Source organism: Caretta caretta, chromosome 3 (genome assembly GCF_965140235.1).
Source record: "Caretta caretta isolate rCarCar2 chromosome 3, rCarCar1.hap1, whole genome shotgun sequence".
NCBI classification, from domain to species: Eukaryota; Metazoa; Chordata; order Testudines; family Cheloniidae; genus Caretta; species Caretta caretta.
Genome location: NC_134208.1, coordinates 146457453 through 146481233, shown reverse-complemented (window position 1 = coordinate 146481233; position 23781 = coordinate 146457453). Strand labels below are relative to the sequence as shown.

Below are 23781 nucleotides of genomic sequence, written 5' to 3'. Positions count from 1 at the left end.
GTGTGGCTCATGTAGTTGAGTCCTCTGATGGTGTCGCTAGAGTAGATATGGGTACGTCCGTGCTGATGACGGATTCTGATTGATAACAATCCAAAGCAGTGCAGACCGACACATGTTCGTTTTCATTATCTGAGTCAGATGCCATCAGCACAAAGTTGATTTTCTTTTTTGGTGCTTCACATTCTGTAGTTTCCTCATCGGAGTGTTGCTCTTTTAAGACTTTTAAAAGCATGCTCCACACCTCGTCCCTCTCAGATTTTGGAAGGCATTTCAGATTCTTATACCTTGGTTCCAGTGCTGTAGCTATTTTTATAAATCTCACATTGGTATCTTCTTTGCATTTTGTCAAATCTGCAGTGAAAGTGTTCTTAAAATGAACAACATCCGAGACTGCTATAACATGAAATATATGGCAGAATGCGGGTAAAACAGAGATGGGGACATAAAATTCTCCCCCAAGGAGTTCAGTCACAAATTTAATTAACGCATTATTCTTTTAACGAGCGTCATCAGCATGGAAGCATGTCCTCTGGAATGGTGGCAGAAGCATGGAGGGACATCAAATGTTTATCATATCTGGCATATAAATACCTTGCAATGCCAGCTACAAAAGTACCATGCAAGTGCCTGTTCTCAATTTCTGTTGACATTGTAAATAAGAAGAGGGCAGCATTAACTCCTGTAAATGTAAACAAACTTGTTTCTCTTAGAGTTTGCTGAACAAGAAGTAGGACTGAGTGAACTTGTAGGCTCTGAAGTTTTACATCGTTTTGTTTTTTAGTGCAGTTATGTAACAAAAAAGTCTACATTTGTAAATTGCACTTTCACGATACAGAGATTGCACTACAGTACTTGTATGAGGTGAATTGAAAAATGCTATTTCTTATGTTTATCTTTCACAGTGCAAATATTTGTAATCAAGAATAATATACACTTTGATTTCAGTTACAACACAGACTACAATATATATATTGTAATTGTAACTGAAATCAAAGTGTATATTATTCTTGATTACAAATATTTGCACTGTGAAAGATAAACATAAGAAACAGTATTTTTCAATTCACCTCAAAGTGTATATTATTCTTGATTTTATATATACATATATATAAAAAACACATCCAAAATATTTAATAAATTTCAATTGGTATTCTGTTGTTTAACAGTGCAATTAATTTTTTTGTGTTAATTCTGTGAGTTAACTGCAATTAATCGACAACCCTAAATATAACCTATTTTTTCTGACTACCAGTTATCTGCTTCATCCCCTGGGCCTGCTGCCTCTGTGCCAAAGCATCTCAATAAGGTTATAATTAGCTTTGATTGGCACTGCCACAAGCTGTAAAAACATTTATCTGCTAGAGAGTGATACTCAAAAAGGTGTGAAATTCTTTGCAACCTTTGTAAAACTCAAAGAAATTATTTCCTATCTGACAATTTATAAATGATTGCTGTCTGATCTGTATTTTGTGCTACTGGGAAATGGCTGTTGGAAATTAATTGATCCATATAGCTGAATTACAAACAGTGTTAATTAAAACCAAATTCCACTGACTTATGAAGCCTTCCAGCTGGCCTATATATACGGAAATGTTTAATAGAATAATAGAAGTTTGAGGTCATATAGTTTATCTTTCTCTTGATGCCAAATTGTTCTTTATTGTACATTCACTAGTTTTTCATCCAGCCTAGCTTTAGATGTTAAACCATCACTTTTCTTGGGAGACTGTTCTGTGCTCCTGATATAACATGATTTTCTTTCTCAATTTTATCTTATTTCACATAGGCTTCTTGTGCTTGTCTAACTCCTCACATACTATGGTATTTACACCCTTCAGGTAGTGTATAGTGTTATCATGTTTTCCTTTGCCTTCCCTTCTGTAGTCATAGCCTAGCCAAGCTACACTTATTCAGGTTTTTTTAATCTCCTCATAAATCAATCCCACCATGATCCCTGTTCACTTGTGGTGGTGGTATCTAAACTTCCTCTGATTTGCTAAATACTTTCATTGTAATGAGATTCCCAGAATGAAATGCAGTATTCCATACCCACTCACACCAAAGCCAAACAGAAAGATTGTTACCTTTCTATTGCATCCGTTCCCTTGCACAAGTTTAAAAAAGAAATGCTTGTGGGGACAAGGGAAACAAGTAGGACATGATTCTAACCTGGAGTGATTGACCTTAATTGCGGAATTTGTCATTTAGTAACTGATTCATTATCTAGTTGTATCAAGTTAACAGAAACAACTGTTAAAAATACCCTGTGTTTTGGCATAGATATAATATGCTCATTAGGCAGGCAACATACAGTGGAATTCCATAAATAGATTGATTTGGCAAACTTTGTCTTGATATTCATATGTATGTATTCATGATTAGGACCCTACCAAATTCATGACCATGAAAAATGCTTCCTGGATTGTGAAATCTGGTCTCCCTCTGTGAAATAGGTCTTTTGTGTGCTTTTACCCTATACTATACAGATTTAATGGGGGAGACCAGCTTTTCTCAAATTGGGGGTCCTGACCAAAAAGGGAGTTGCAGGGGGGTCGCAAAGTTATTTTGGGGGGGGTCACGGTATTGCCACCCTTACTTCTGTGCTTCCTTCAGAGCTGGGTGACCAGAGAGTGGCGGCGGTTGGCCAGGTACCCAGCTCTGAAAGCAGCATCCCATCACCAGCAGTACAGAAGTAAGGGGAGCAATACCATACCATGCCACCCTTACTTCTGCACTGCTGCCTTCAGGGCTGGGCAACCGGAGAATGGTGGCTGCTGACTGAGGGCCCAGCTCTGCAGGCAGCAGCACCGAAGTAAGGGTGGCAATACCATACCATGCCATCCTCACTTCTGTGCTGCTGCTGGCAGCATCTCTGCCTTCACACCTGGGCTCCCCACCAGCAGTCGCAGCTCTCCAGCTGCCCAGCTCTGAAAGCAGGGCTGCCGCCAGCAGCAGCAGCACAGAAGTACCACAACCCCACTACTTGTGACCACCCCACAGCTCCTTTTTGGGTCAGGATCCCTACAATTACAACACTATGAAATTTCAGGTTTAAATAGCTGAAATCATGCAATTTGCTATTTTTAAAATCCTGTGACCGTGAAATTGACCAAAATGGATAGTGAATTTGGTAGGGCCCTATTCATGATACAATGTACCTCACAAATAGAATATGCATAAGAGAAAAAAATTCCATCTTGCATGATGGGATGTTTCTGCAAATTGCTCATGCTTTCATTTAAGGTTTCTAACATCTTGCATAGCAAGCTCTTTTCTAATTTGCTGTTCCACTCTCACCTGTTGGATGTTCTCAGTATTAGTTTTTCCCAGTTTAGCCTTCCCATCAAGAATCTCCAAAAAATGTACTAGCTTACATTTCTCAAGTTCAGTCTTAGTTTGTGATCTGCCCCCGTTGTCATCTTTCTTGTGTCATTTCTCTCTTTGCTGGGATTCTTAACATATATGCATTAATATCACTTGCAAATTTAATGAATATGGAGTTTATTCCCTCTTCTGATTAATGAAGATATTCAGTAAGATCAGAACTAACACAGATTCTTGCATGACTCCAATAGATGCATATCCCCTAATGATATACTTTGCCATTATACTGTTGCCATTTGCTTACAGGTATTTACAGTAGAACCTCAGAGTTATGAACAACTCAGGATTGGAGGTTGTTCGTAACTCTGAAATGTTCATAACTCTGAACAAAACATTATGGTTGTTCTTTCAAAAGTTTACAACTGAACATAGACTTAATACAGCTTTGAAACTTTACTACGCAAAAGAAGAAGGTTTCATTTAAATTAAGATGGTTAAAAGCAGCAATCTACTTACCTTGTCAATTTTTTTGAACTTTTCCTTTTTTTTTTTTTAGTAGTTTACATTTCACACAGTACTGTATTTGTTTTTTGTTTTGTCTCTGCTGCTGCGTGTTTGCGTACTTACGGTTCCAAATAAGGTGTATGGTTGACCGGTCACTTTATAACTCAGGTGTTCATGATTTTGGGGTTCTGCTGGAGTGAGTTTTCAGCACACATGAGTATTCATGTGTGAGCAGATTTAAACTAATGCAGAGAGTAAGATGTTGTGAGACGCTGTCAAATATTTTACTGAAATTAAGTGTTAATCAGCTTCATTCCCTTCATCCTGTTTTGTTTTTTGATAGTATTGCAAAATGTAATTTGTTCTTATAGCTTATTCTGTTATCTTTTAGTTTGGTGATTATTATTGGAAATGGAAGCTAGATTTATAGAGCAGAATTGATACAATTGCACATCAATTTTTGAAAATCGGTACTAACTTTTCTTAGATTCTTCTGAAATAACTGTTTTTCTCTATCAGTTTTCAGAAATAATTGTTCATTGTGATTGTGTTTTTTACTTAAATTAAATTTTACTTAGATTAGATTTTTTACTCTTAAAATTTACACTATTTACAACAGACAACTCTTTTTATAAAAAGAGAACAGTTGGACTTTTGGGAGTAGTGGAACCTCCTTATGGACAAACACTTAGGGACAATGCTCTCTTACTAACATGTTGACCACATGTCAGATATTAATGAGTAAAACAACTAAAAAGATAAGGGTTAAGCTTTGTCAGAGATTAATATGGTTTTAAGTGGTAACAAACAGCTGGTGTGAAAGGATACTGTTTGAATTGGAGAAAAGTGATAGAGGAGCATCTTGGAGGTTAGTATTGGGATCAATGTTCTGTAATACTAGCTGATCTCTAGGGGTTGGGGAGAAGCACTGATGGTTGGAATCGTGACAGAGAGAGCTCCTCGCTGTTTCCCTCTTCTGCTATAAAACAGAAGCAGTGTCTAGTGAGTGCAGTAGCATTGTGCCATTCCAGGCAACTGCGTTATAGTAGTCAGGAGATGGGGGTAATCAAATGGATGAGAATGGCTATTTATATTTTTGAGAACAGTATTTGACTTTAAAAAATATTGCACATATATTGTTTCCTGACTTTCAGGTGATACCATATAAATAAACAGGTGCAGAATTACATCCTTTTATTGCAAATTTAATTCAGTCAAACTTTGAAAAAGTAAAACTATTAGTCTTGAAATGGATAGTGAGTTGATGAAGTTGATTTAGTTATTTAAAAAGTGTAAAATTTCAGATGAATTTAAGTATTTTGGGACTTTGAACAGAATAATTGAAGACTAAATAAAATTTGCAGAAATCAGATATTATATAATATTAACCCCCCACCACCACCACCTACCCAAAACAAAAAAAAAAATACAAACCCCAAACTTCTTATATGCTGATGAGAACTGAACTTTTGGGCCCCTTTGGGGAAGGTGATTTGGCAAAAGTCTTGGATAACTCATTGAAGATGTTTGCTGAATAAGAAGCAATCGCTTAAAAAGGCAAACAATGGTTGGGTTCATAGTTTTTGGAGGGATAAAAATATGGAAGATTGACAGTGTCCAATGTTTTAGTTTCTTAAGCAAGTGGAGACTGAAGTGCTCCAAAGAAGTGAAAAGAAGATGGAGAAGATTGGAAAACGACAAGAGGTTGCAAGAGCTACATTTATTTAGTCTGGAAAGATGCTAGATGGGCCGTAAAGTAATTGAAAAATTATTAACAGTGAAGGGAAATGTGCCAGTTGCAGACGTTGTAATTAGCGCATTAACCTGAAGCAGAGGAGGAAAGGTTTTCTTATTATTTCATTGGTTTGGGTTTTTTGTTGATCAGCTCTCACAAATGAGCACTTGCACTCATGAGTAGTAGCCTCATCTAAGACATGGGACTACTTGTGCAAGTAACTGTTCACCAGTGTGAGTAAGGAGTCACACTCTAGCCCCCCAAAATGTACAGGCTTGATTGTTAGGTGCAGAGGAAAATTTAAGAACTAAATCACTTCTGAATATAATTTGAAGGGATTATCAAGGCCCTTCATATCTCTGCCCCCTCTTATATGTTCTTTTTTTTATTGCATCAGTACCCAATGACTGTCCACTTTTCTCACCACCGTCTTTGAACCTTCTCCCAAGGTTGGGCCCAAGACCTGTTAAGCTTATGATTTAAAGACCTGTATGAACCCATTAATAGTGCAAAGTGCAAGGTCATGCATTTAGGGAATAACAAGAATTGTTGCTGTAAGCTGGGGATTTATCAGTTGGAAGCAACAAAGGATGAGAAAGACCTGGATGTATTGGTTGATCACAGGATTAATATGAGCTGTCAATGTGATGTGGCTGTAAAAAAGACTAATGCAGCCCTACATTTCCAGTAGGGACAGGGAAGTGTTAGTACCATTATACAAAGCACTGGTGAGACCTCATCTGTAATACTGTGTGCAGTTCTGATCTCTCATTAAGAAAGATGAATTCAAACGTTAACACAGAAGAGCTCCTAGGATGATCTAAGGAATGAAAAACCTACATTATGACAGGAGACTCAAAGAGCTTTGCTTGTTTAGCCTCACCAAAAGAAGGCCGAGGGGAGATTTGATTGCTCTATATAAATACATCAGAGGGATGAATACCAGGAAGGGAGAGGAGTTATTTAAGTTACACACCCACGTGGACACAACAACAAATGGATATAAATTGGCCATCAACAAGTTTAGGCTTGAAATTAGGCAAAGGTTTCTAACCATTAGAGGAATGAAGTTCTAGAACAGCCTTCCAAGGGGAGCAGTGGGGGTAAAAAACCTAACTGACTTCAGGATTCAGCTTGATAAGTTTTTACGGAGGAGACGGTATGACAGGACTGCCTACAATGGCATGTGGCCCATCGGCAACTGCCAGTAGCAAAAATCCCCAGCGTCTGGAGATGGGAAACTAGATGGTAAAGGCTCTGAGCTACTACAGAGAATTTTTTCCTAGATATCTGCCCGGTGGGTCTTGCCCACATGCTCAGGGTCTAACTAATTGCAATATTTGGAGTCAGGAAGGAATTTCCCCCCAGGTCAGATTGTCAGAGACCAGGAGATCAGACTAGATGATCACGATGGTCCCTTCTGACCTTGAAGTCTGAGTCTGTTTTTATTGTTCAAACTGTTTCTTACAGAAATGGCTCTACAGAGTAATTAACATTGTGAATATGGTTTTGTAACTTTTTTTAATGTATATAGATCACATTAAGGATCACAAATTTTGTTGTCTTCCCAAACTGTTGTACAAGTCATAAACATTATTTTCACTGTTGTAAATATTCCCTTAAAATATCATCAAATGTTCATGATTTTGGTACAGAATTCATTGTTGAATATTACTGACATGCCAAGGATAGAATATAGTTAGTACCTATAAGTAAAGATAAAAACTGAAATTTCCCACATGGTAACACCACACTCAGTACATAGTTCAAAGAGCTAAGTGTGTATTTTTATAGTGTGTATTTGTAGTCTGTGTATTGATACGTGATACATAAATTTTTCGTTGATATCTTACATATTTAAAGTCTGTTCTCCTCAGTAGTCATTTTATATTGTCTGCACTAACTGGAGCTGTAACGTGACAATTACATTGTGGGATAGATCCTTTTTGTCTGTGTCGTCTGACCAAGAAATTCTAATTGTAGGTATGCTCCAGAAGCACATCTTCATTAAATCTCTTTTGAGACTGAAGTTTTATTTACTACTTCTAGGATGGACTGTGTGAAATTCCCAAGACTACAAGAATTTTATAAATTTCTCTTACATCGTGATTCAATATTAAAAGCAAACAATATGTGAGTGTCTAATCTTTAATTTGTATGCACGCAGACTTATATGAGCGAGATGAGAAATCAGAAAGCTACCTACTCACAGTATTAGCATAATGATTCAGGCCCTCATGGCCTGTCAGGCTGCCCATCTTATTTTGCCTGTCAATCCTTCATTCCCACCTTTCTCAGTGAGTTCTAGACATCCTCTGGCTTGGAAGGAGGAAAGAGAGATTGTGATTGTTTCTATATTTAAATACTTGTGAGATGTTCAGATACTAAAGTGATCTAACTCCAGTGGATTAAGTATCTCCAATATCTAGGCTTCCTAATAGGTTTTGGACTCTCTTGAAGTGAAAAGGTGACTCCTCTTCCATCACAGCACTGTTTCATTAACATAATTATTCAGTGTTTATACAGGTGTAGTTTCCTGGGCAGCAAGATAAGTCACTTTCTCCTACCGCAGTCCCTTTAAAAAAAAAAAAACCCTTAATTACGTGTTCAGATTTAATTCATTATTGCAAGGACTTATTTGTTCGTATGTGATGACCCCCACAGAAGCCTATAGAATGCAGTACTCATTTTCTGTGGGAAAATACATAGTTTGGACTCAAATTCTATTGCATATTTCTGCCTTTCCCCTTTACAATGGTTGTCTCTCCTGCTGAAGTTAGGCCATTATAGGTATATCTACACAACATTTTAGAATGAACAGGACTGGGTCAACAAGACTTGGGATAGCGGGAATCACATCACTGCTCTAAAAACAGCAGTGTACACAGTGCTTTGAAGTTGCAGCTCTGGGTCTGAAGCCTGGGGGTGGGGGCTTCAGAGCTCAAACTCCAGCCTGAGCCACAACTTCCAAGCACTATTTATATACTATAGAGCTATTCTTAGAGCTCTAGCATGAACCCCGCTAGCCCAACTCTGTCAACCCAGGCTGGGAGGCTTGTTTCAGAATGCTGTGTAGACCTATCCAGAGTGTATCTTTCTAGTTTCCTTGCAGACACACTATTGGGGCTGGTTCAATTGTTCACGTTTTGTTAGTGAGGCCACCTATGATCTGTTCTAATTTGCCTTGCTCTAACCTGAGCAGTCAACTGTTCCTTTCCTGAGCTTCCACGATGTTAGTTTAAATGTTAGCATCAACCCATCTGATCTATGATCTCCATTCCACCCTGCTCAGTGTGGGACTTTATGCAATAAGTTTAAATGGAAGTATGTTTGAAATTCTTACATCTGGGCTTTGGCTCATTATGTACTGTATTTTGTGATATGTATGTCATTCCTGTCATTGTCTATTCTGTTAATACCATATTTATTTAGATATTCTTCTTTGGACCTTCTGTGTATACACAGGTTTCAGACTGGTAGCTGTGTTAGTCTGTATCAGCAAAAACAACGAGGAGTCCTTGTGGCACCTTAGAGACCAACAAATAAATGTCAGGTTTCAGAGTAACAGCCGTGTTAGTCTCTATTCGCAAAAAGAAAAGGAGTAGCTCAAATAAATTGGTTAGTCGCTAAGGTGCCACAAGTACTCCTTTTCTTTTTACAAATAAATGTGTTAGTCTCTAAGGTGCCACAAGGACTCCTTGTTGTTTTTGTGTATACACAGTATGCTGATGAGCATGTCGATAGTGCTTAAAACAAATTAGAGCCCTCCAATTAAATAAAACTTGCAGAAATGATTAAATAACTATAAGGATTTGGTTTGAGGAATGATTAAGAGAGCTGAATATATAAAGCTTGGCTAACCAATTATTTAATATTTGAAGGTAAGAGAAATTATTTACAGTAGTGGTAGCCTATAGTTAGCAGGGTGAATAAAGGAAAACCTGATTGACTAGAGAAAATTCTTCATAGTCAAATCCATTTGATTTGCCTGAGACATTTAAAACTAGGTTGAACAAAGTATTAGGAATAAATCAGTAAACCTGCACTGCTAGAGGGAAGGACTGGCTGACCTCTTAGGCTCTTTTGTCTGTAATTTCTGTGAAAGAAGTTATTTGAAGAAAACTGAATGTCAGTTCATATTGATGATTGTTAGTGAGTCTAAGTAATTCATTTTCACAAGCATCTGCTTACAGTAAGCGAAACACTTTACCTACATCACAGGTTTATTTCAGAATATGACCCAACAAGCTGAAATCAGTGGCAAAAGATACATTTTAACTGGATGAACTAATGGACTAGTGGTTATCTCTGTGGGGTATTGAGTATCTATCTGCTCCACATAATTAACACTGCATTTTCTGAGGTGAATGAGGTACAGAATTTAATATATATCCCCTTGTTTAAATGTATGGTTTTATTTTAGTGATTCTCTTATACCTTTTTTAATTATCTTAAGCCACAATAGACACTATTGCAAACATCTTCCTTTCCGATGCATAATGGTTGTCTCTCCTGCTGAAGCTAGGCCACTATGGGTATGTCTACACAACATTTTGGAATGAGCAGGAGTGATTTCCCCCCCCGACAGTCTGGGTTAACAATACTTGGGCTACTAGGAATCACATTAGTGCTCTAAAAATAGCTGTGTAGAAGAGAAAAGTTCAGATTTCATGGCCATAAAATTATTGTTCAGCATTGACAAAATTCTTGGCACTCTGCAGGTCAACAATTAAAGCTAGTCCTTGCCCCAAAGTCCTGTTTCTGAAATTTTAAGCAAATGTTGGAAAGCACAGAGGAGAGCTGAGCTATTAAGGTAGACTATTTCTCGTCAGTACATAGTATGTAATAATACACAGTTGTTTTAGCCAACGTACTATGCATTGGACCTGTGCACTTAAATGACCTTAAGGTACAAAGAAGCATGTGTGAGAAGTCTACATTAAAATGGTAATAAATCATAAGCAAGAAATGCTACCGTTTTTGGATGGGTTTCCAGTAGTAGCTACCTAAAAATCAATTAGGTTTGAAATGTTTTAATGTATTCGTAGTATAGGGGTTTTTTTTTTTACTATTATTTATTAGCATTGGCCTAGATCAACTTACATTTCCACTTAGACTTCAAAAATGTTATACAGACAAATTTAGCTTTCATGTGTTTGGTGATCCCTTCACCCCCCATCAGTCTCTCTAGTCCATTCACACTTCTCCAATTTTGTGAGTTACGTATTCATGCTGAGGACCAGAAACAATGCCCTAAATTTCAAAAATATTAAAGATGTTTGTAAAACAGGTCTGTGATAAGAGTCCCAGTCGAGACTAAGAAGTTTTTTTTGTTACTAGAATAACCTGTTTCTTGGAGGAGATTTTAGTGTTGGCAATGCAACATTTTTAACCAGTTAAGTGGGAAAAGAAGAGAGGGGAGAGAACCTTCTTCATTTTCAGAGGAGGTGGGGAGGACTGAAAATTCTAAGATTTTTGTAGTATTTTCATATTCTAAGTATGTGCTGGATGTGATGCAGGACTGAATGTTCAGTGATTGAGTTAGTCTAGATTAACCTGTTGATCTTTGCTGTTTAAACACCTTTAGCAAGATTGTTCTCAAAACATGGAAGGTTCTTTTTCCCATCAAGTTCATTGTAGAATTTGGAGTGGGTAAATAATCCAATTGCAAATTAGAAATTAATATTTTTTGTTTGCTAGACAGCACCTTCATCTTGCTTCTTGGCTATAACTCACTGTGTTTTGCTTTTCATCAGCTGCTGTAAAATTACAGGACCTGTACTGGGTGTAAACCTGAAACAAGCTGTTGGGAATTTGTTGCAGGCCACATGGAGTACTTGGGGGACCATTCTTAGTGGACTGAACACAGGAATGAGAGCCAAAGACCTCTGGGTTATAATTCTGATTTTTGACAAATGACTTCTATGTGTACCAGTCTGTGCAATGGGGATAAACTAGTATTTCACGGGCGTTTTGCAAAGAGAATTAATTAATGCTTGGACAGCTCTTGAATAAATGAAAAGATTTATATAATTACGGAGTATTACTAATAATGGAACATCTCTTTTTAAGTTGGAGCAATTCCAGAAACATCCCTTAAAGCCACATGTGGATGCGTGAAATTGATACCAAACACAAATAATTTGTGTGTGTCGAAACTCATAGCCCAAATGTAGCTTCCCTGCCTCTTCCTGACTATCCCATTTTAAAGGTAAACTGCAGATAGTTTTCTTTTTTGCTCTTTTATGATATCCGGGGATTTGTTAACAAAAATCTTAAAGATGCTATGTTTTTTTTTTTAACTTAAATCTGTGGAGGGGGGTGAGAATTTCAGATCCTGTGAATTTTAGGGTCTGGAGTTTTTGTTAATGTAAAGTTTTATGCAAATTCTAAGCTTTAATTTAAAAAGATCTTACATTTTAATCTTTACGTAGCCCTCCTAATACAACTTTGTAAAAATATTGTTTGTAGCAAAATAGTACAAAAAGTGTGACCTTACCCCTGGCCACTCTGATCAGTTTCGATGTAGTGTGAACTTCAAAGCATACTGGACCATTTTACAATAGCAGACAAAACATCTGACAAAGGTTAGACTGCTGATGTGCTGAGACCACTGCTTGTCGTGCTGACTAATACTGACTCCTTGTACTCCCCTTCTGTGTGTATCTGTTTTGTCTCTTGTCTTATACTTAGAGTGTAAGTTTTCTGGGTCAGCAGCTGTCTTTTTTGTTCTGCTTGTACAGCACCTAGCGCAATGAAATCCTGGTCTGGACTGGGTATCGTAGGCACTACAGTAAAAGAAATAATAATAAAGCATGACAGTTTCCCCCTGCTCCCCTTAAAGTATTTTAGAAATAAAATGTTCTTGTTCCCTGAGATTTTCATCCTCCTCAACAGCACCGAAGTGTGGGGGATGGGATTGTTCTACTATGTTCTGGAAAGTCTCATCTATGTACCTCTCTGTCTCCCTTAGCTCCCCCAGTTCAACTACTCAGATCTTAAAAGCCCGTACTTGGTATGTGAGGGCAATGAGTTGCTTGCACCTGCCCACAAGGCAGGTAAACATACATGCTGGATTCAGTGCAGTAAACTGGAGAGCCCCCATTCTGCTGTTGGACTTCTGCCTGCATTATTTTACTCTTGCAGAGGTTTTTTTTGTTTGCTATTTTTTTGAAAGGGTATTTGGCCTAAATTTAGACTGTTTGTTAGGTGTATCTCATTCCCCCTCTAAGTGTGTGTCCACACCCTGACCGATGTAACAGTGGTGATACAACTCCCAGTGTGGAAGCAGCTATGTTGTTGGAACTGTTTCAGAGTAACAGCCGTGTTAGTCTGTATTCGCAAAAAGAAAAGGAGTACTTGTGGCACCTTAGAGACTAACCAATTTATTTGAGCATAAGCTTTTGTGAGCAACAGCTCACTTCATCGGATGCATACTGTGGAAACTGCAGAAGACATTATATACACAGAGACCATGAAACAATACCTCCTCCCACCCCACTCTCCTGCTGGTAATAGCCCATCCAAAGTGACCACTCTCCTTACAATGTGTATGAAAATCAAGGTGGGCCATTTCCAGCACAAATCCAGGTTTTCTCACCTCCCCCCCCCCCCCCCCCCCCCCCCCCAAAACACACACACACAAAATCTCTCTGTAGTGTCCAGGAAGTGGATCTCTTGTGTGGACTGGACCAGGCTGAGGTTGATGGTGGGATGGAAATTGTTGAAATCATGATGGAATTCCTCAAGGGCTTCTTTTCCATGGGTCCAGATGATGATGATGTGATCAATATAGCGCAAGTAGAGTAGGGGCGTTAGGGGACGAGAGCTGAGGAAGCGTTGTTCTAAATCAGCCATAAAAATGTTGGTATACTGTGGGGCCATGCGGGTACCCATAGCAGTGCCGCTGATCTGAAGGTATACATTGTCTCCAAATGTAAAATAGTTATGGGTAAGGACAAAGTCACAAAGTTCAGCCACCAGGTTAGCCGTGACATTATCGGGGATAGTGTTCTTGACTGCTTGTAGTCCATCTTTGTGTGGAATGTTGGTGTAGAAGGCTTCTACATCCATAGTGGCCAGGATGGTGTTATCAGGAAGATCACCGATGGATTGTAGTTTCCTCAGGAAGTCAGTGGTGTCTCGAAGGTAGCTGGGAGTGCTGGTAGCGTAGAACAACGCTTCCTCAGCTCTCGTCCCCTAACGCCCATGCTCTACTTGCGCTATATTGATGACATCTTCATCATCTGGACCCATGGAAAAGAAGCTCTTGAGGAATTCCACCATGATTTTAACAATTTCCATCCCACCATCAACCTCAGCCTGGTCCAGTCCACACAAGAGATCCACTTCCTGGACACTACAGTGCTAATAAACAATGGTCACATAAACACCACCCTATACCGGAAACCTACTGACCGCTATTCCTACCTACGTGCCTCCAGCTTTCACCCTGACCACACCACACGATCCATTGTCTACAGCCAAGCTCTGTGATACAACTGCATTTGATCCAACCCCTCAGACAGAGACAAACACCTACAAGATCTCTATCAAGCATTCTTACAACTACAGTACCCACCTGCGGAGGTGAAGAAACAGATTGATAGAGCCAGAAGAGTTCCCAGAAGTCACCTACTACAGGACAGGCCTAACAAAGAAAATAACAGAACGGCACTAGCCGTCACCTTCAGCCCCCAACTAAAACCCCTCCAACGCATTATTAAGGATCTACAACCTATCCTGAAGGATGACCCAACACTCTCACAAATCTTGGGAGACAGGCCAGTCCTTGCCTACAGACAGCCCCCCAACCTGAAGCAAATACTCACCAACAACCACATACCACACAACAGAACCACTAACCCAGAAACCTATCCTTGCAACAAAGCCCGTTGCCAACTGTGCCCACATATCTATTCAGGGGACACCATCACAGGGCCTAATAACATCAGCCACACTATCAGAGGCTCGTTCACCTGCACATCCACCAATGTGATATATGCCATCATGTGCCAGCAATGCCCCTCTGCCATGTACATTGGTGAAACTGGACAGTCTCTACGTAAAAGAATAAATGGACACAAATCAGATGTCAAGAATTATAACATTCATAAACCAGTCGGAGAACACTTCAATCTCTCTGGCCACGCAATTACAGACATGAAGGTCGCTATCTTACAACAAAAAAACTTCAAATCCAGACTCCAGCCAGAAACTGCTGAATTGGAATTCATTTGCAAATTGGATACTATTAATTTAGGCTTAAATAGAGACTGAGAGTGGCTAAGTCATTATGCAAGGTAGCCTATTTCCCCTTGTTTTCCCCCCCTCCCCCCCGACATTCTGGTTAAACTTGGATTTATGCTGGAAATGGCCCACCTTGATTATCATACACATTGTAAGGAGAGTGATCACTTTAGATAAGCTATTACCAGCAGGAGAGTGGGGTGGGAAGAGGTATTGTTTCATGGTCTCTGTGTATATAATGTCTTCTGCAGTTTCCACAGTATGCATCCGATGAAGTGAGCTGTAGCTCACGAAAGCTTATGCTCAAATAAATTGGTTAGAAGGTGCCACAAGTACTCCTTTTCTTGTTGGAACTGTGTTTCCGTCAATGTAGCTAACATACTTCGGGTAGGCGGTGGTCCCACACCAACAGAAAAACCCCTTCTGTCAGTTTAGACTACATTTATGATTTGGGTCTATGCTGGCGTAGCTATGCTGGTATAGTCACTGTAGTGTAGACATACCCTGACTCCACCTTGAGTCTTCATTGCTGAACCAGCAGTAGCTCAGAGTGCTATGAAGAGAGAGTGCTCCACCCATAGTGAAAGAAGCATTACATGTCTCTGCATCAACCCTTCAGGCCACTTCAGAAGTGGTGATGATTAGCCCAGAAGTTTGCTTGACACAGCCCTTCTTGGCTAGAAGGTCAGTTACTGCAAAAACCTGTTTATGGGGCGTGTGTGTGAGTCCTTGAGACTTTGGCATGCTTTCTTGGGAGTGGCCAGGGTACAATTCTCAGGTTGTGACATAGCATATTCACAACTAAGGTATTCCTTCCTTAATTTACAATACTGTAAAATAAAATAGATTCAAAATTTGATACACATTAAAACTGTCATAGTGGGGAAATATCCTGTTGATTCCAAATAATCATCAAAAAAATCTGAGATAGTTGCAGAGGAAATTTAAAGAAAAATCTGATTGTGCATTTGTGTGTGTGAAAGAGAAAACAAAGCAACCTAAACTGGGGCTTCTCAAACTCTTCCGTATTGTATACCACAGATATTTCTTGTGAACCATTTTCCCATCAACATGCAGCGCTGCAGATCATCCCCCCTCTCATTTGCAGTCATATCCCTGTGGCAACTTCAGAAATGTACATAGAAAAGTAATATTAAATAAGTACTTAATATTTTTTAGATTCCTTTTCCAGCAGTTTAGCAGCTGAATATGGGGAGCCACCCAGCACCATAGAGTTACAGGATTTGGGTGTGTAGGTTGTGGCAGAAAGTAGAAATGAATTTGTTATGGAGGCACAGACCCTAATTAATGTGGTGTGCATGTTAAGTGAGGTGTCTTTGATACTAACAGTGAAACAATTAAGTTTTTGGTAGTGGGGTAGATGATGTTACAGAATATTTCATATTACTTCCATACTTTCTGTGAATCTTTCATTCTTCTAATTGCCTTTTATCATCTTATCTCATTGATCACCTACATTGGGCATTACTCCTTGAAGCATGTTTGTTTACATATTTCACTCAGATATTAACCATTTATTTTGATCAGAGGTGACACACCTAGAAATACCAATTTCTTATCATACAGACTTTGATTAAATATGGGATATTTCCATTTGAAGTTGTGGAAATATATAGCAATTAGTTTTCTTTATTGATTTGCATCTCGTGATATTTTTCTTTCCTATCGTTTTCTCCCAACTGGATGAAGGTGTAAGTAACTGTCTGTGTTAAATAAATATTAAGTAATATTGCATACAGATACTGTTAAGAAAACATTACAGTTGTATGTTTAAGCACTCAGGTCAGGAAATACCAGTGTTAAGACTTGATGTGTAACCTCAATGTTGTCTTTTCTGTATATGCATTAGTGTTTTTTAAATTAATTATACTTAAAATTTCATAAGTATAGTATCATACAGCTTTTTTCTGTAAGCTTAAATACCTATCTTGCAATGATTTTTCATTGCAGTAAGCGGATTTCATTGTAATTGTCCAGTATATATTTATCAATTGAAGACGACAAATTAGCGTCACTAAAGCCATGGAAGAAATAATAATAAAGAATTGGTGATCTACCCTGTTCCTCCAGTGTACCCTATGAAAATGACCAAATGAAACACTAGTACCTCATTTCCAGTTTGGGAATCCCACAGAAATATTGTGTGCTCTGCATGGAAGGACATTGTAAGAAGGGGGGTGGTGGAGCATGAACAAATTATGCCAGAAACTATATAGTCTTAAGAAAGAGAGGCCATAAATTTTTCATGGTCCCTAAAGTGGGCTTGTCCATTACCAGATTTACCAGTAAAACTACCAATCTAGTGAATGGGCAGTCACCCTGAAGAATCCTGATAAGCTTGAATGCACGGAAATGAGACTTCAGTCTGCAGCCTTGGCCTACCTGGTGACGTTCAGGGTATCTCTTTCCAGGGTTTAGACCTGGGGTAAGCTGCAAAGGTCTAAACCCAAGGGCTTGAAAAAATTGAAAGCTGGTCAACAGTCTATCAACCTTTGTATCATTCCTCTGACCTCTGTTGCTACATCCCATGCTCCATCTCTGTTTTGTGTTTACCACCACAAAGCCTAAGTGCCAGACATGATTTCTTGGTCTTATCTAGTTCAGTCTCTTTTTGGCAGCGTTACACTTCTTGCAGAAGCACTGGACGTAGTGATTTAAGAGTCCCATGACTTGATCAAGTTCAAGCTGTTGCAGAACAAGTAGTGTTTTCAGCCAAAGTTTAAACCATCTAGACACTTGAGCTCTTGTTCCTGCAAACACCCCTTTTACTCGTTGTTTGACAAATCCAGGAGCTCTTTAGAAGCCTGGAAACAAGAAAAAGCTACAATATTTTAGTAATTTTACTAACTTGGGCCAGTACTACTCAAGACATATGGATAAAAACCATCTACAGAGTCTGTTCTTCAAAACTTTCCTCCAGTATGTATGCTTCCCTCCTCTCCCCAACGCCAAAATTTCAGGCGACACAATGAAATGAGAAACAATACTTTCATACATTCCACATCTTTGAATGTGGGAGTTCTTAATCAGGATTAGCCATTCTTCTGTGAGCCCAAAAAGCCCTCGAGCAGTTTTCACTCTTTTGCCCTCAACTGGTCAGTCATGTAGTCCACACTTAGAACAAAGAACCAACTGTCTCCTCTATATAGAAAACTTCAAAAGGCAGTACCTTCATTTTACCTCAAGGAGGCATACAGTATCACCATGTTCCTTGAAATCCAAATACTTCAGATTTCTGATCTTCTCTGTGGATTCCTAGTACTACCTATATGTCACATAACCCTGTTCAAAGTTGTCATCTAAGCAAGATTCTTACTCCTGGGGTTTAGCACAAAACTAGTAGGATTCCCTTAGCTCTTAATGTTTTTGACCCTTGGGAATAGTTAGCAAAGTAAAACATGAGGTAGGCTGTCGTGCACCACTCTGCCAAATATAAATGCTTATCTCCAGATCCCAGTGATGTTTGTTGGGTATGCTTTGTTGGTCCCAATTCTGTCTTCCAGCTAGATCTATCTAAGCATTCGAAATTTCTGCAGTCTTTGTCTCAAGCACTTTAGCACACTTAGGGTAGATTGTCACCTGTCATATTGCTTGTTTCTCTTGGTTCTTCCTGCATTTGTGTGCCAGAAGTGGATAAGGAAATGCCAATTCCAGGTATTGGTGTGTGCTCTGCAATCTGGTCTTCTGTGAGATTGCCATTCTGTCCAGTTTCAGCTTTGAGGAATTCTTAATCTACATCAGCAGGGATAGGCTCTTGTTGCAATTGAAGTGCTTCTTGCACTGACAGTTGATGTTTCCAGTGCTCTGGCATTTCCTGCATTGGGAGTTGTGGCATAACCAGTGTCCAGGCGTTGCAGTGCATTTGCAACTTTCCATGTATCCCATCTAGATAACCCCATTTGGCAATTTGAATGGGGAAAGGCTTAGCATCAGAGTGATGAGGGCCACTAGTTTGGCTCAACCGACCCAGAGGACTGTTTTTAAGCCTAATAGATTTTCGCAAAACAGGACGACTGCCACCCCGGGAAGGAGCCAACATTTTTCATAGTTTTCAGAAACTGACTCTCATAGCCAACAATGAGTTAGTCTCTTCAAATGTCTGCCAGGCCCACCACTGAGAGGTACTTTGGTCAGTAAACCCAGTTCAATAGGGTGGTTCTGCCATTGCATCCTGATTTGGATCAGTTGGTGAACATGGGGAACTTGTGTAAGTGACTGCCTTCAGGACTGACAGACCTAGGTGTATATCCTCCCTGAATATGCTGCTGGCTGTGTTTCCCACCTTTCTGCAAGATGGTGGTGGCGGGATCAGTGGCTACAGGAAATACCAGCCACACACAATACTACATCCCATAATCTTAAAATATGCTTGTTACAGGGTTCAGGGTGCAATCGAGACCAATGAGGGGTTGTGTCACCACTTGCCCTGCAGCCCTTGGTGCCTTACAATGCTTTGCTGATGTAGCTCCCAGCCTGGAATGATCATAATGAGCCTACAAGCATGCAGGTCGCAGCCTGAGTGTCTGTGTCCTAGGCTGTCCTGGTTCAGCAGCTCTGACTCCAGCAGCTTGTCTGCAGCCCCACTCTGCTGTCCACTAGCCTTGTTTACAACCAGTAAGGTGACCCCAACATGCTCCCAGTCCCTAATCTTCCCAAAACTGTGTGCTCTGCAATGTCCAGCTCTTCCTTGGACAGTTCAGAGAAATAAGGTGGTTTGTTCCTTTTAAGGAGACAAAAGCATGTCACAGATGATTAACTTACTGAAGTAAATACACCCTTCCCTGCAAACACAGCACTGAGTTGGTGTGATGGAATTCCCGAGGTGCAACCTGGACTGTGGGACGGCTGAGCCCTGTGTCCCACCGACCTTGGATATCCCTCTCAATCTGTGATGCTGTTGCCAAACTACAAACTTCTGACAGGTGCTGCACTTACACAGACATCCACAGGCAGGGACACACCTAGCTGAGTTACATGAATGCTTTCCCCAGCCACTCATGAACTAATAATAGAAAGGCTCCAGCCAATTCCACCTAGCTCCCCAGTCTTTCACTGGTCAGAAGGCTGACCACTGTCAATTCATTACCCAGTCTGTCCCTTCCTCGATGTGGAGAAGACACACACTAGCCTTTGTAAACTGAGCTAAGATTTCCCAACCATTTCAATCAAAACACACTGTTTTAGGTAAAATAAAAAACAGATTTATTAACTACAGAAAGATAGATTTTAAGTGATTATAAGTAGCAAGCATAGAGATCAAAGTTTGTTACCTAAGAAATAAAAGTAAATTCATAGTCTGAGTTCTACAAACTAAACAGGATTTGAATCATGCAGTGTCTTGCCCTGATAGATAGTATAGTTCCTCAATACACAGGCTGGGACTCTTTTCCACCCTCCCCACTTCAAAGTCTTTGTTCTCCAGGCATGTTTCCAGGTATTGAGTTGTGGGGGGAGTGAGGCCAAGTCATGATGTCACTTCCCCTCTTTTATAGTTTCTTCCAGCTTGCTGGAAAGATCTTTTGACATGAGGATCAAACAGTCCCCATTGGTCAAGCAGTCTCCATTGTCTACGTGTTCTCTCTGAGAAGTCTTCTGGGATGGCTGTTGGGAGTAGGTTCCCTTTAATGTGCTATCAGTGCATCCGGCTACTCCATTGTTGTACCTGAAAGGCTGGTTGTAGATGTTCCCAACCTGACAGCATATTTTAGTAACACACACATAGCAAAACTTCATAACTTCACATACAATAATAGCACATACAATCCAACAGGATATTAATGTTCAATAGATCAAGACTTTTAAAATGATACCTCGCAAAGCATACTTTATATGAAACATCATAATTATTTGACACTGGTGAATATGAGAGTTTCAGGATGCTGCTTTGAGGTAGTGTCAGTCCCCCCTTGGTTGAAGGCCCATATTTCACAGCTTGTAAGTGTGACAGGCTCCCTAGGCTGCAGCCTGGAACTGAGGGACCACTGTGCCTCCTTAACTCTCCAGCCTGGGTTGTCTCTCACAATGCTTTGCTAGTGACAAGCAACAAACCCCTCCAGGCGCTGTTATCACTCAGCACAACTGCATGTGAAGCCCCACACCCGGCTAGATTGCATGAATGCTCCCAGAGCCACTCATGAATCAAACATAGGAAGGCACTAGCTAAATCCTCCCAGCCTAGTACCTCAGGAATATACCGTCTTGCACTGTTCAAGACCCTTTCTTGAGCAATGCAAGTTTATTAATTGGTTCACCACTTCATCAATGGAAAGTGGATATACATCAGCCTTTATAAACCTGAGCAGATTTATCAAGCACTTCAGGCATACTCACTGGTAAAGATAAACAGTAAAACAAGTTTATTGATTACAAAGATTTAAAGTGCTTGGCAAAAACTCAGAGTGATTACCAAAATAAAATATAAGAACGCAGTCTAAATTCTCAACCCTATTAGACTGGGCAACGTCTAGATTAAGCAGTTTTTCTCACCCCACTAGATATTGCAGTTCATAGTACACACGTTTCCCCTTGAACCCTGGGCCAGTCTCCTCTGTTGGAGTCTTCTGAGTGTCCTTGTTGCTTGCAAGGTGGGGTGGGGAAGGAGAAAAGACCAAGCATGGGGCTACTATGTTCTGTTTTATACCCTTAGTCCATGTGGTTGGAGATCATAAGTCCAGGCATGTCTGGTGGGCATTGCTGAGTCACAAGGTGAAGCAGTACCCCAGTGTGTCTCCTGTGAGTGAGTCCTTGAATTGTAACTCCTCTGCTGGACAAATGGCTGGTGATGTTTGTTCAGCACCCACCCGGGCATTGGTGACCTCCCTTGTCATTGTCTTTAGAGAGCTAGTGTCTGTGCGCTTCTCAAACCCACAGCATATTTTAGTGAAAACCACACAACATAATTCTTATAATTTTGTTTGCATTAATGATACGCATATTTAGATGGAACAACGGATTTCAGCCGATCATAACCTTTCCCCTGATACCTCACAGGGCATGCTTTATAGGCAATATCACAATTATATATAGATGAGGAATATGGGGGTTACAAAGTGCTCTCCCAAGGTATAGTGTGTCACACTGTCAAAGTTTGACTCAGACTCGCAATTTATCAGACCACTCTGTTTTATTAGCAAAGCTGCTCTGCTAATACATTTAGAAGTGAGCCCCCCGAGTGGGGCTTGTGTCTTTTAATTTATACAGTTTTTTGGAGAACAAGTTACAGAGAAGTTACAGACAAAAGAAGAAAAAGATTTTAGTCACCACCCTTCGAGATCCCTGAGACCAGTCACGTATCTTCAATTACCTGCCACCCTTAACAATCTCCTTTAACAGCTTCCAGTTAACTTAACTAATTGCCCTTCACACCTTCCATTCTGATGCCTGCTTCTTAGATGTGCTGGCTCTATCTTAATTGCTTCTCCATTCAAAAGCTAACTGTCCCTACATGTGCTCCCTCAGATACTTTGTAACATGTTTTGGCATGCCCTCTCATATACAATGTATCCAGCATGTCCCCTTATACAATGTTATACTTATACAGTGTTTTACTTCCACAACACCTACCCCTTAGTTTACTGCAAGAGGGTTAGTCACTGCCCAACTTGAAGTCGGTATGTGTTATGTTTTTTTGGCATCCAGGCCATGAGGTGGCATGCCTCAGTTTTCCCCTTCAGATAGCAAACCAGATTTGTTATGGTTTCTCTGCTGTGGTAAGCTTGAAGTCTGTTTACAGTTATTAACTGAGAAGCAGTGGTGTTATAAGGTTTCTTAATATTACAGGTGTTCCCAATTACCATTTCTAGTATGTCCCAAAGTTCTTCCCACAAATTGTGCATAATGTAGCTTATCACAAGGCTTAACATCGGTATCAAAATTCTTATTACAAAGTTTAACATTAATACCCAATTTTTATCACAGATGTGTGTTTACAAGTATCATTATGCTACCACGGCTTCAGTTCAGTCTGGTTTGAAGTTGGTTTGTCCGTCACCCATGGTGTCATTTGACACCCTCCCACGTAATCAGTCACTGATTTTTCTCCCCCTCCATTGTTCCCTTCTGCCTGGGTTCTTAATTTAATCATATTTCTGGGATTTTGGTACCTCAGGGTCTGGCAAGATAGGGATCCAGGGGGATCCTGCACAGTGGCTGGTCCTTTGGAGAGCTGCCAACCCCAGGACTGTACATATGCAAAAAATAAGCTCCCTTTTTAGGGTTACCCTGTGTTCCCCCTCCCAGCACTGGGTCCTTCCTTTCCCCCTTTTCCTAGAGGGTTATGATTGGTGCTCTCTGGGCTAAGAGTATCTACTCTTTGTCAGATGCACTTTTTCCCAACAGCTTTTCCATAACTGCTTTCTGTGTCTCTCCAGTGTGGAGAAAGACACCCTTCCCCCCTCTTCTGTCAGTCAGGTAATTTGCATTCTCACAAACTACCACCTGACAATTTCCTGTTGTCAACTCCTCTGTTATCACAGGTGTTGGAACTGCAGCCTGATTTAAAGAGACACAGTTACTTTCCAAAAATTTATCAGAAATAACATCCTGAAAAACTGGGACCTGGATTGGGGTACCTTCAGTCACCCCTTTCTCTGCCCCCAAGAAGTCAGACGTGTGACTGCTCCCTTCCAAGAAGTCGGTTACACATTTCCTTCTCAAAACCTGGGTCACAGGCTGAGTGCCGGGGTGCACAGATGCTGACTTGCCCATTCGGTCCTGGGCATCCTCTCCCAAGTGACCAGTGAGGACAGTCCTGTACATCCACTATTCCTTCCCCAGTTTCCTCCTCTGGGCCCACCTCTAAGACACATTTCTCTGTGCTTGTTAGGAAAGGGTCTGTCCCTTATTCAGCTGCAAAACTGCCAGCTAACAACTGGGACAGTTTCTTTAATCAGTCATGACACCTCTCCTGCCTCTAATCCTGAGGACATGTTACCTTCTGTGGAAAAGGA

At 40.2% G+C, this 23781-nt stretch overlaps 1 protein-coding gene across 3 annotated transcripts in view; it reads left to right on the top strand.

Moving 5' to 3' along the window:
- STRN (striatin) overlaps positions 1–23781 on the top strand; it is a 106603-nt gene that overhangs the window by 3880 nt on the left and 78942 nt on the right. Inside the window, exon 1 of one of the 3 annotated variants that reach the window (XM_048843685.2) lies at positions 11686–11774. The exons of the other annotated variants lie outside the window; for them this stretch is intronic. The gene's annotated coding sequence lies outside the window, so the exon portion shown is untranslated. Of the gene's footprint in view, positions 1–11685; positions 11775–23781 lie in introns of those variants that run through there. 3 annotated transcript variants of the gene reach the window in all.